Source organism: Triticum urartu, chromosome 7A, assembly GCF_056163025.1.
Source record: "Triticum urartu cultivar PI428250 chromosome 7A, HENAU_Tu73, whole genome shotgun sequence".
NCBI lineage: Eukaryota > Viridiplantae > Streptophyta > Magnoliopsida > Poales > Poaceae > Triticum > Triticum urartu.
The window spans coordinates 547,908,332-547,921,293 of NC_141879.1; positions in this window are offsets into that span (position 1 = coordinate 547,908,332).

The window sequence follows — 12,962 nt, forward strand, 5'->3', positions numbered from 1 at the left end:
CATAATACATATCATCATCGAACGTTAAGCGTGTGGACCCTACGGGTTCGAGAACTATGTAGACATGACCAAGACTCATCCCCGGTCAATAACCAATAGCGGAACCTGGATGCTCATATTGGTTCCTACAGATTCTACGAAGATCTTTATTGGTCAAACCGCATAACAACATATGTTTGTTCCCTTTGTCATCAATATGTTACTTGCCCGAGATTCGATCGTCGGTATCATCATGCCTAGTTCAATCTCATTACCGGCAAGTCTCTTTACTCGTTCCGTAATGCAACATCCTGCAACTAACTCATTAGTCACATTGATTGCAAGGCTTACAGTGATGTGCATTATCGAGAGGGCCCAGAGATACCTCTCCGACAATCGGAGTGACAAATCCTAATCTCGATCTATGCCAACTCAACAAACACCATCGGAGACACCTGTAGAGCATCTTTATAATCACCCGGTTACGTTGTGACGTTTGATAGCACACTAAGTGTTCCTCCGGTATTCGGGAGTTGCATAATCTCATAGTCATATGAACGTGTATAAGTTATGAAGAAAGTAATAGTAATAAACTAACCGATCAAAGTGCTAAGCTAACAGATGGGTCAAGTCAATCACATCATTCTCTAATGATGTGATCCCATTCGTCAAATGACAACTCATGTCTATGCATGGCTAGGAAACATAACCATCTTTGATTAACGAGCTAATCAAGTAGAGGCATACTACTAACACTCTGTTTTTCTATGTATTCACACATTACTAAGTTTCCGGTTAATACAATTCTAGAATGAATAATAAACATTTATCATGATATAAGGAAATATAAATAACAACTTTATTATTGCCTCTAGGAAAAGTAACGAAGCAAAGATCAATATGAAATGAGCTCGTAGGCAATGGATCAATGATGGATAATTATGTCGGATGACATTCATCATGCAACAATTATAACATAGGGTGACACAAAACTAGCTCCAATTCATCAATATAATGTAGGCATGTATTCCAATTATAGTCATACGTGCTTATGGAAAAGAACTTGCATGACAACTTTTGTCCTACCCTCCCGTGGCAGCAGGGTCCTATTTGAAACTAAGGGATATTAAGGCCTCCTTTTAATAGAGAACCGGACCAAAGCATTAGCACTTAGTGAATACATGAACTCCTCAAACTACGGTCATCATCGGGAAGTGTCCCGACTATTGTCACTCTGGGGTTGTCGGATCATAACACGTACTAGGTGACTGTAACTGGCAAGATAGGATCAAGAACACAAATATATTCATGAAAACATAATAGGTTCAGATCTGAAATCATGGCACTCGGGCCCTAGTGACAAGCATTTGATGACCCACAAGTATAGGGGATCTATCGTAGTCCTTTCGATAAGTAAGAGTGTCGAACCCAAAGAGGAGCGGAAGGAAATGATAAGCGGTTTTCAGTATGGTATTCTCTGCAAGCACTGAAATTATCAGTAACAGATAGTTTTGTGATAAGGTAATTTGTGACGAGTAACAAGTAATAGAAGTAAATAAGGTGCAACAAGATGGACCAATCCTTTTTGTAGCAAAGGACAAACCTGGACACACTCTTATATTATGGAAAACGCTCCCGAGGACACATGGGAATTATCGTCAAGCTAGTTTTCATCACGTTAATATGATTCACGTTCGGTACTTTCATAGTTTGATATGTGGGTGGACCGGTGCTTGGGTACTGCCCTTACTTGGACAAGCATCCCACTTATGATTAACCCCTATTGCAAGCATCTGCAACCACAACAGAAGTATTAAGGTAAACCTAACCATAGCATAAAACATATGGATCCAAATCAGCCCCTTACGAAGCAACGCATAAACTAGGGTTTAAGCTTCTATCAATCTAGCAACCCATCATCTACTTATTACTTCCCAATGCCCTCCTCTAGGACCAAACAATGGTGAAGTGTCATGTAGTTGACGTTCACATGACCCCACTAGAGGGATGACAACATACATCTCATCAAAATATCGAACGAATACCAAATTCACATGACTACCTATAGCAAGACTTCTCCCATGTCCTCAGGATCAAACGTAACTACTCACAAAGCATATTCATGTTCATAATCAGAGGGGTATTAATATGCATAATGGATCTGAACATATGATCTTCCACCAAGTAAACCAACTAGCATCAACTACAAGGAGTAATCAACACTACTAGCAACCCATAGGTACCAATCCGAGGTTTGGATACAAAGATTGGATACAAGAGATGAACTAGGGTTTGAGATAAGATGGTGCTGGTGAAGATGTTGATGGAGATTGACCCGCTCCCGATGAGAGGATCATTAGTGATGACGATGGTGATGATTTCCCCTCCCAGAGGGAAGTTTCCCCGGCAGAACAGCTCCACCGGAGCCCTAGATTGGTTCCGCCAAGGTTCCGCCTCGTGGCGGCGGAGTTTCGTCCCGTGAGCTTGCTTATGATTTTTTCCTCGACGAAAGACTCCATATAGCCAAAGATGGGCATCAGAGGGCCACCAGGGGCCCATGAGGCAGGGGGCGCGCCCAGGGGGGTAGTGCGCCCCCACCCTCGTGGACGGTGGGTGGCCCCCTCTGGTACTTCTTTCGCCCAATATTTTTTATATATTCTGAAAATAATTCCCGTGGAGTTTCAGGACTTTTGGAGATGTGCAAAATAGGTCTCTAATATTTGCTCCTTTTCCAGCCCAGAATTCCAGCTGTCGGCATTCCCCCTCTTCATGTAAACCTTGTAAAATAAGAGAGAATAGGCATAAGTATTGTGACATAATGTGTAATAATAGCCCATAATGCAATAAATATCGATATAAAAGCATGATGCAAAATGGACGTATCAACTCCCCCAAGCTTAGACCTTGCTTGTCCTTAAGCGAAAGCCGAAATCGAAAAATATGTCCAGAAGTTTGGAGATAGAGGTGTAGATAAAATAAAATACGGACAAGAGGGCATCATGATCATTCTTAGAACAACAACAACACACACACATATATATTGTCATATGATCTCCTATGCTAAAGTAACAATTCATTCACATACTCAAGTATGAATCAGGAACTTCATTGAAAACTAACAACTATAATCTCAGTCATTGAAGCAATTGCAATTTATCATAACATAGGAAAGAGTCCATATAAGAGCTTCTCAACAAGTCCACATACTCAACCATCTTTTAGTCTTTCTTAATTGCTAACACTCACGCGATATTTATGGTTATGAAGTTTTAATCGGACACAGAGAAAGATAGGGGCTTATAGTTTTTCCTCCCAACTTTTTACCTCAAGGGTAATGTCAACAATAATAGTTCATGCAAACCCACATCCAATTAGCCATATATATCAGGATCTTTCCAACACATTGTGCTTGCCAAAGGATAAAATGTAAAAAGGAAAGGTGAAGATCACCGTGACTCTTCTATAAAGTAATAGACAAGAATAAAAGATAGGCCCTTCGCAGAGGGAATCAGAGGTTTTCATGTGCTTTTATGGTTGGATGCACAAAATCTTAATGCAAAAGAACGTCACTTTATATTGCCACTTGTGATATGGACCTTTATTATGCAGTCCGTCGCTTTTATTTTTTCCACATCACAAGATCATATAAAGCTTATTTTCTCCACACTAATAAGTTATACATATTTAAAGAGCAATTCTTATTGCTTGCAACAATGACAACTTACTTGAAGGATCTTACTCAATCCATAGGTAGATATGGTGGACTCTAAGGGCAAACTGGGTTTAAGGATATTTTGAAGCACAAGTAGTATCTCTACTTGGTGCAAAGAAATTGGCTAGCATGAGAAGGAAAGGCAAGCTCAACATGTTGGATGATCCATGACAATATAATTTATCTCAGATGTAAGAAAACATAACCCATTACGTTGTCTTCCTTGTCCAACATCAACTCTTTAGCAAGTCATATTTTAATGAGTGCTCACAATCATAAAAGATGTCTAAGATAGTATATTTATATGTGAAAACCTCACTTTATTTATTACTTCCTATTAATTGCAATGATGACCAAAACTATGTTTGTCAACTCTCAACAATTTTTATTCATCATACTCTTTATATGTGAGCTCATTACTCTCCATAAGATCCATATGATCTCTTTATTTCTTTTTATTTCTTCTCTTTTATTTTATTCTATTCCCTCAAGATCATAGCAAAATAATCAAGCCCTTGACTCAACACTAATCTTTATTATATATAGCTCACGGACTCAATTACATAAAAGGATCATAAAGCTAAACTCACAACTAGATCATACTAAAACTTTATTCTACTAGATCAATATATTACCAAAAGGATCGAACTAAGAAAAACGATAAAGATAAAAGTGATGGTGATACGATACCGGGGCACTTCCCCAAGCTTGGCAGTTGCCAAGGGGAGTGCTCATACCCATGTGTTTATGTTTCCTTCCTCGGAGGTGGTGATGAAGGAGTTGTTGATGATGTAGGCTTGTCGTCCATCTTCCAAGGAATAGGCTCACCATCATAGAAGGATGATCGAGTCTCCGGGATCCTCAAATCTGCAGCCAAACTCATCCTCTTGAATCTATATTCATACTCACAGTTTTGGTTTTGCAGGTCATAGATCTGGGCTTAGAGGCGCTCGATTTTCTCCTGAAGCTTGAAGATGGCCTCCCCAATGTTCTTGCCATCCAGCTTGTGGTTGTTGGTGAACTCCATGATCATTATATGGTTGCAGTCGAGTTCACGTTCCACCATCTCCTGGCACTTGAAAACTTGTTGTTCCAACGCCTCGAGCCTTGTCTCCATGCTTCCGGTCCTCCTTGGTCCCTCAACATCGCGGATGTGCAACAACCCCTCACGCATCTCAATGGTTTGAGGGTGTTGCAGCACCTCCACGAGGTAGGGGTTGATGACCTTCTCGAAGAACTTGTCCTTGGGGGAACTTGAAGACGCCATGGCGACCTAGATCTGTCAGAAAAACAACTTGAAACAAATATAGGAGATATTTGCGTGATACAGTGGTCAAAACCTTCGGGAGATTATATAATGAATTTTTACCGACCAAAAGAAGTATCATGCAAGAAAATGGAGTCCGGATAGCACACGAGGTTCCCATGAGGCAGGGGCGCGCCTAGGGGGAGGGCATGCCCTCCATCCTCGTGGACGCCTCATGTCCTTCCCGGACTACTTCTTATTTTCCTATTTTCTTAAATATTCCAAAACGGAGAAAAATTGCCATTAGAACTGTTTTGGAGTCGGTTTACTTACCGTACCACGTACCTATTCCTTTTCGGAGTCTAAAATGTTCTGGAAAGTGTCCCTTATGTATTCCTCTGGGGTTACGATTTCAATAACATTAGTTTCAAAATTATAGGATTACCTGAGATATAATGTTTGATTCTTTGACCATTCACCACCTTCGGATTTGTGCCTTCGAAGTTGTTGATTTTTATGGCACCGGAACGATAGACCTCCTCGATGACGTAAGGACCTTCCCATTTAGAGAGGAGTTTGCCTGCAAAAAATCATAAACGAGAGTTGTATAACAATACATAATGACCTACATTAAACTCACGTTTTTGTATCCTTTTGTCATGCCATCTTTTAACTTTTTCTTTAAACAGTTTGGCATTCTCATAGGCCTGGGTTCTCCATTCATCAAGTGAGCTAATGTCAAAAAGCCTCTTCTCACTGGCAAGTTTAAAGTCAGAGTTGAGCTTTTTAATAGCCCAATATGCCTTATGTTCTAGTTCAAGAGGTAAGTGACATGCTTTGCCATAAACCATTTTATATGGAGACATACCCATAGGATTCTTATATGCAGTTCTATAAGCCCATAATGCATCATCAAGTTTCTTGGACAAATTCTTTCTAGATCTATTAACAGCCTTCTGCAAAATTAATTTAAGCTCTCTATTGCTAAGTTCTACTTGACCACTAGACTGTGGATGGTATGGAGATGCAATTCTATGATTAACATCATACTTAGCAAGCATTTTACGGAAAGCACCATGAATAAAATGTGAACCACCATCAGTCATTAAATATCTAGGGACTCCAAACCTCAGAAAAATAACTTATTTAAGCATCTTAATAGAGGTGTTATGATCAGCACTACTAGTTGGAATAGCTTCTACCCACTTAGTAATGTAATCAATAGCAACTAAAATATGAGTATACCCAATAGAGGAAGGAAAAGGTCCCATATAATCAAAGCCCCAAACATCAAATGGTTCAATAACAAGTGAATAGTTCATAGGCATTTCTTGACGTCAACTAATATTACCAATTCTTTGACATTCATCACAAGACAAGACAAACTTACGGGCATCCTTGAAGAGAGTAGGCCAATAAAAACCGGATTGCAATACCTTATGTACAGTTCTATCTCCAGCATGGTGTCCTCCATAAGCCTCGGAGTGGCACTTGTGTAGGATCTGTTCCTGTTCATGCTCAGGTACACAACGTCTAATAACACCATCTACTCCTTCTTTATAAAGATGTGGGTCATCCCAGAAGTAGTGTCTTAAATCATAGAAGAACTTTTTCTTTTGCTGGTATGTGAAACTAGGTGGTATAAATTTAGCAAGAATGTAATTAGCATAATCAACATACCATGGAGCAGTACGAGAAGCATTTATGACAGCTAATTGTTCATCAGGAAAGCTACCATCAATAGGTAGTGGGTCATCAAGAACATTTTCTAACCTAGACAAGTTGTCTGCAAGGGGTTCTCAGCTCCCTTTCTATCAATAATATGCAATTCAAATTCTTGTAGCAAGAGAACCCATCTAATAAGTTTAGGTTTAGCATCTTTATTTTCCATAAGATATTTAATAGCAGCATGATCTGTGAACAGTTACTTTAGAATCAACAATATAAGGTCTAAATTTATCACAAGCAAATACAATTGCTAAAAATTCTTTTTCAGTAGTAGCATAATTATTTTGGGCACTGTCTAGAGTTTTACTAGCATATTGAATAGCATTTAATTTCTTATCAACTCTTTGTCCTAGAACAGCTCCTACAACATAATCACTAGCATCACACATAATTTCAAAGGGTAAATTCCAATCAGGAGGTTGAACAATAGGAGTGGAAACCAAAGCTTTCTTGAGTATTTCAAATGCTTCTACACAATCATCATCTAAGACAAAAGGAACATCTTTTTGTAAGAGATTAGTCAGAGGCCGAGAAATTTTAGAAAAGTCCTTAATGAACCTCCTATAAAAACCGGCATGACCAAGGAAACTTCTTATACCTTTAATGTCCTTGGGACATGACATCTTTTCAATAGCATCAACCTTATCTTTATCAACTTCAATACCTCTCTCAGAAATTTTATGCCCCAAGACAATACCTTCATTAACCATAAAGTGGCACTTCTCCCAATTCAAGACAAGATTAGTTTCTTCACATCTCTGTAAAACTCGATCAAGGTTGCTTAAGCAATCATCAAAAGAAGTCCCATAAACAAAGAAATCATCCATGAATACCTCAACAATCTTTTCACAAAAGTCAGAGAATATAGCAGTCATACATCTTTGAAAGGTAGCAGGTGCATTACATAAACCAAAAGGCATACGTCTATAAGCAAAGGTACTGAAAGGACAAGTAAAAGTTGTCTTTTCTTGATCCTCTTTTGACACAGGCATTTGAGAGAAACCAGAATAACCATCTAGAAAGCAAAAATGTGTATGCTTGGATAATCTTTCTAGCATTTTATCAATAAAAGGTAAAGGGTAATGATCCTTTTTAGTAGCTTTATTTAATTTGCGGAAATCAATTACCATTCTATTACCTGTAACAATTCTTTGTGGGATCAATTCATCTTTATCATTAGGAACAACAGTAATACCTCCCTTCTTAGGGACACAATAGACAGGACTTACCCACTGACTATCAGCAACATGATAAATTTTACCTGCCTCCAGAAGCATTAGTATTTCTTTTCTTACCACTTCTTTCATCTTAGGATTTAACCGTCGTTGGTGATCAACAACCGGTTTAGCGTCTTTCTCCAATTTCATTTTATGCTGGCAGAGAGTGGGACTAATGCCGTTAAGATCATCAAGAGTATATTCAATAGCAGCATGGTGCTTCTTCAGAGTTTTCAATAATTTCTTTTCTTCATGCTCTAAAAGGTTAGCACTAATAATAACAGGATATATCTCTTTCTCATCAAGATAAGCATATTTGAGAGTATCAGGTAAAGGTTTAAGATCAAACACAGGATCACCCTTAGGTGGAGGGGGGTCCCCTAGGATTTCAACATGCAAGTTGTGTTTCAAAATAGGTCCCTGTTTAAAGAACACTTCATCTATTTCCATCCTTTCATTCATAAACATATCATTTTCATGGTCTAGCAAATATTGTTCTGAAGGATCAGTAGGAGGCACGACAATAGAAGCAAGACCAATAATTTCATATTTACTAGGAAATTCTTTATCATGGGATTGTCTACGAAATTTAGCAAAATTAAACTCATGACACATATCCCCTAAACCAACAGAAACAATATCCTTGTTGCAGTCTATCTTAGCATTAGCAGTATTCAAGAAGGGTCTACCAAATATAATGGGACAAAAGTCATCTTCTGGGGAACCAAGAGCAAGAAAATCAGCAGGATATTTAACTTTCCCACACAAAACTTCAACATCTCTAACAATCCCAACTGGTAAAATAGTATCTCTATTAGCAAGCTTAATTGTAACATCAATATCTTCTATCTCAGCAGGTGCAATATCATGCATAATTTCTTTGTATAAGAAATGAGGTATTGCACTTGCGCTAGCACCCATATCACATAAGCCATGATAGCAATGATCTCCTATTTTAACAGAAATAACAGGCATGCCTACAACATGTCTATTTTTAGTTTTAGTATCAGGTCTAGCAATTCTAGCAGATTCATTGCAGAAGTAAATAACATGCCCATCAATGTTATCAGCCAAGAGATCTTTAACCATAGCAACACTAGGTTCAACCTTAATTTTCTCAGGGGGTTTGGGTGTCTTAATATTACTTTTGTTGACCACAGTTGAAGCTTTAGCATGACCCTTTATTCTAACAGGGAAAGGTGGTTTCTCAATATAAGCAGTAGGACCAACAGGATCATTATAAGTGATAGTATTTTCTTCAACTTTAATAGGTGCAACTACTTTTACTTCAATGGGAGGATTATATTTAAACCACTTCTCCTTAGGGAGATCAACATGAGTAGCAAAGGATTCACAGAAAGAAGCTATTATCTCAGAGTCAAGTCCATATTTAGTGCTAAATTCACGAAAAGCATCGGTATCCATAAAAGATTTAACACAATCAAACGTAGGTGTTATACCTGACTCCTTACCTTCGTCGAGGTCCCAATCTTCAGAGTTGCATTTAATTCTTTCCAATAAATCTCATTTGAGTTCAATAGTGTTCATCATAAAAGATGCAGTACAAGAAGTATCGAGCATGGAGCGATTACTAAGAGAAAGCCGAGCATATTTTTTTGAATAATCATTTCTTTTGAGAGCTCATGATTGGGGCATGAATATAACATTGACTTAAGCCTCCCCCAAGCTTGAGCGATGCTTTCTCCTTCGCGAGGCCAAAAATTATATATATAATTACGATCACGATGAACAAGATGCATAGGATAAAACTTCTGATGAAATTCCAATTTCAATCGTTGGTAGTTCCATGATCCAATATCATCACATAGCCTCAACCATGTCAATGCATCTCCCTTCAAATATAAAGGGAAGACCTTATTCTTGATAACATCCTCGGGCATACCTGCAAGCTTAAATAATCCACAAACTTCATCCACATAGATTAGGTGCAAATAGGGATGTAATGTTCCATCACCTATGAAAGGATTAACTAGCAGTTTCTCTATCATACCCAAAGGAATTTCAAAGTAAACATTTTCAGTAGGTTCATTAGGTTGAGGAGAAACTCTTTGCTCTACTGGTCGGGGTGAAGATACCCCGAACAAGCCCCTTGAAGGATTATGTTCCATAGTAACAAGTGACAGTAAATTTCAGCACACTATATAAAATTTTCCTTACCAAACTCCACCTACCAAAGGCTCTTCACTCCCCGGCAACGGCGCCAGAAAAGAGTCTTGATGACCCACAAGTATAGGGGATCTATCATAGTCCTTTCAATAAGTAAGAGTGTCGAACCCAACGAGGAGCAGAAGGAAATGATAAGCAGTTTTCAGTAAGGTATTCTCTGCAAGCACTGAAATTATCGGTAACAGATAGTTTTGTGATAAGGTAATTTGTAATGAGTAACAAGTAATTAAAGTAAATAAGGTGCAGCAAGATGGCCCAATCCTTTTTGTAGCAAATGAAAAGCATGGACAAACTCTTATATAAAGGAAAACGCTCCCGAGGACACATGGGTATTATCGTCAAGCTAGTTTTCATCACATTAATATGATTCACGTTCGGTACTTTGATAATTTGATATGTGGGTGGACCGGTGCTTGGGTACTGCCCTTACTTGGAAAAACATCCCACTTATGATTAACCCCTATTGCAAGCATCTGCAACCACAATAGAAGTATTAAGGTAAACCTAACCATAGCATGAAACATATGGATCCAAATCATCCCATTACGAAGCAACGCATAAACTAGGGTTTAAGCTTCTGTCACTCTAGCAACCCGTCATCTACTTATTACTTCCCAATGCCCTCCTCTAGGCCCAAACAATGGTGAAGTTTCATGTAGTCGACGTTCACATGACACCACTAGAGGGATGGCAACATACATCTCATCAAAATATCGAACGAATACCAAATTCACATGACTACTTATAGCAAGACTTCTCCCATGTCCTCAGGATCAAACACAACTACTCACAAAGAATATTCATGTTCATAATCAGAGATGTATTAATATGCATAATGGATCTGAACATATGATCTTCCACCAAGTAAACCAACTAGCATCAACTACAAGGATTAATCAACACTACTAGCAACCCACAGGTACCAATCTGAGGTTTGGATACAAAGATTGGATACAAGAGATGAACTCAGGTTTGAGATGAGATGGTGCTGGTGAAGATGTTGGTGGAGATTGCCCCCCTCCCGATGAGAGGATCGTTGGTGATGACGTTGGTGATGATTTCCCCCTCCCAGAGGGAAGTTTCCCCAGCAGAACAGCTCCGCCGGAGCCCTAGATTGGTTCCGCCAAGGTTCCGCCTCGTGGCGGTGGAGTTTCGTCCCGTGAGCTTGCTTATAATTTTTTCCTCGACGAAAGACTCCATATAGCCAAAGATGGGCATCAGAGGGCCACCAGGGGGCCCACGAGGCAGGGGGCGCGCCCAGGGGGTAGGGCCCGCCTCCCACCCTTGTGGACGGTGGGTGGCCCCCTTCTGGTACTTCTTTTGCCCAATATTTTATATATATTCTGAAAATAATTCCCGTGGAGTTTCAAGACTTTTGGAGATGTGCAGAATAGGTCTCTAATATTTGCTCCTTTTCCCGCCCAGAATTCCAGCTGCCGACATTCCCCCTCTTCATGTAAACCATGTAAAATAAGAGAGAATAGGCATAAGTATTGTGACATAATGTGTAATAACAGCCCGTAATGCAATAAATATCGATATAAAAGCATGATGCAAAATGGACGTATCAGCATTAAGCTTAGCAAAGTCATAGCAACATCAATCTTAGAACATAGTGGATACTAGGGATCAAACCCTAACAAAACTAACTTGATTACATGATAAATCTCATCCAACCCATCACCGTCCAGTAAGCCTACGATGGGCTTACTCACGCACGGTGTGAGCATCATGAAATTGGTGATGTAGGATGGTTGATGACGATGATGGCGATGATTTGCCCTCTCCGGAGCCCAAAACGGACTCCAGATCTGCCGTCCTGTGGAAGAACACGGCTTGGCGGCGGCTCTGTATCGTAAAACACGATGAATCCTTCTCTCTGATTTTTTCTCCCTGAACGTGAATATATGGAGTTGGAGTTGAGGTCGGTGGAGGTCTAGAGGGCCCACAAGGACAAAGGGCACGCCCCAGGGGGGGGGGGGTGGGCGCGCCCCCACCCTTGTGGCCAGGGTGTGGGCCCCCTTTGATTGATTCTTTCGCTAGTATTTTTATTTATTCCAAAACTGATCTCCATGAATTTTCAGGTCATTTTGAGAACTTCTATTTCTGCACAAAAATAACACCATGGCAATTATGCTAAAAACAGCTTCAGTCCGGGTTAGTTCCATTCAAATCATGCAAATTAGAGTCCAAAACAAGGGCAAAAGAGTTTGGAAAAGTATGTACGATGGAGACGTATCAACTCCCCCAACCTTAACCCATTGCTTGTCCCCAAGCAATTCAGTAGACAAACTGAAAGTGATAAAGATAAATTTTTACAAACTCTATTTGATCTTGTTGTTGCAAATATAAAAAGCCAACATTCAAGTTTTCAGCAAAGATCATGAACTAACCATATTCACAATAACCTTTAGGTCTCACATTTACTCATATCGATGGCATAATCAACTAGCGAGTAATAATAATAAATCTCGGATGACAACACTTTTTCAAAACAATCATGATATGATATAACAAGATGGTATTTCGCTAGCCCTTTTTGAGATCGCAAAACATAAATGCAGAGCACCCCTGAAGATCAATGACTGATATACATTGTAATTCATAGTAAAAGAGATCCAGTCACAGTCATACTCAATATAAATTAATAACAATGCATACAAATGACAGTGTCTCTAACTGGTGCTTTTTATAAGAGGATGATGACTCAGCATAAAAGTAAATAGATAGGCCCTTCGCACAGGGAAGCAGGGATTTGCAGAGGTGCCAAATCTCGAGTTTTTAAAGCAGAGATAAATAATATTTTGAACGGCATGCTTTCTTTGTCAACACAACAACTAAGAGATCTCGGTATCTTCCATACTAGATACATTATAGGCGGTTCCCAAATAGA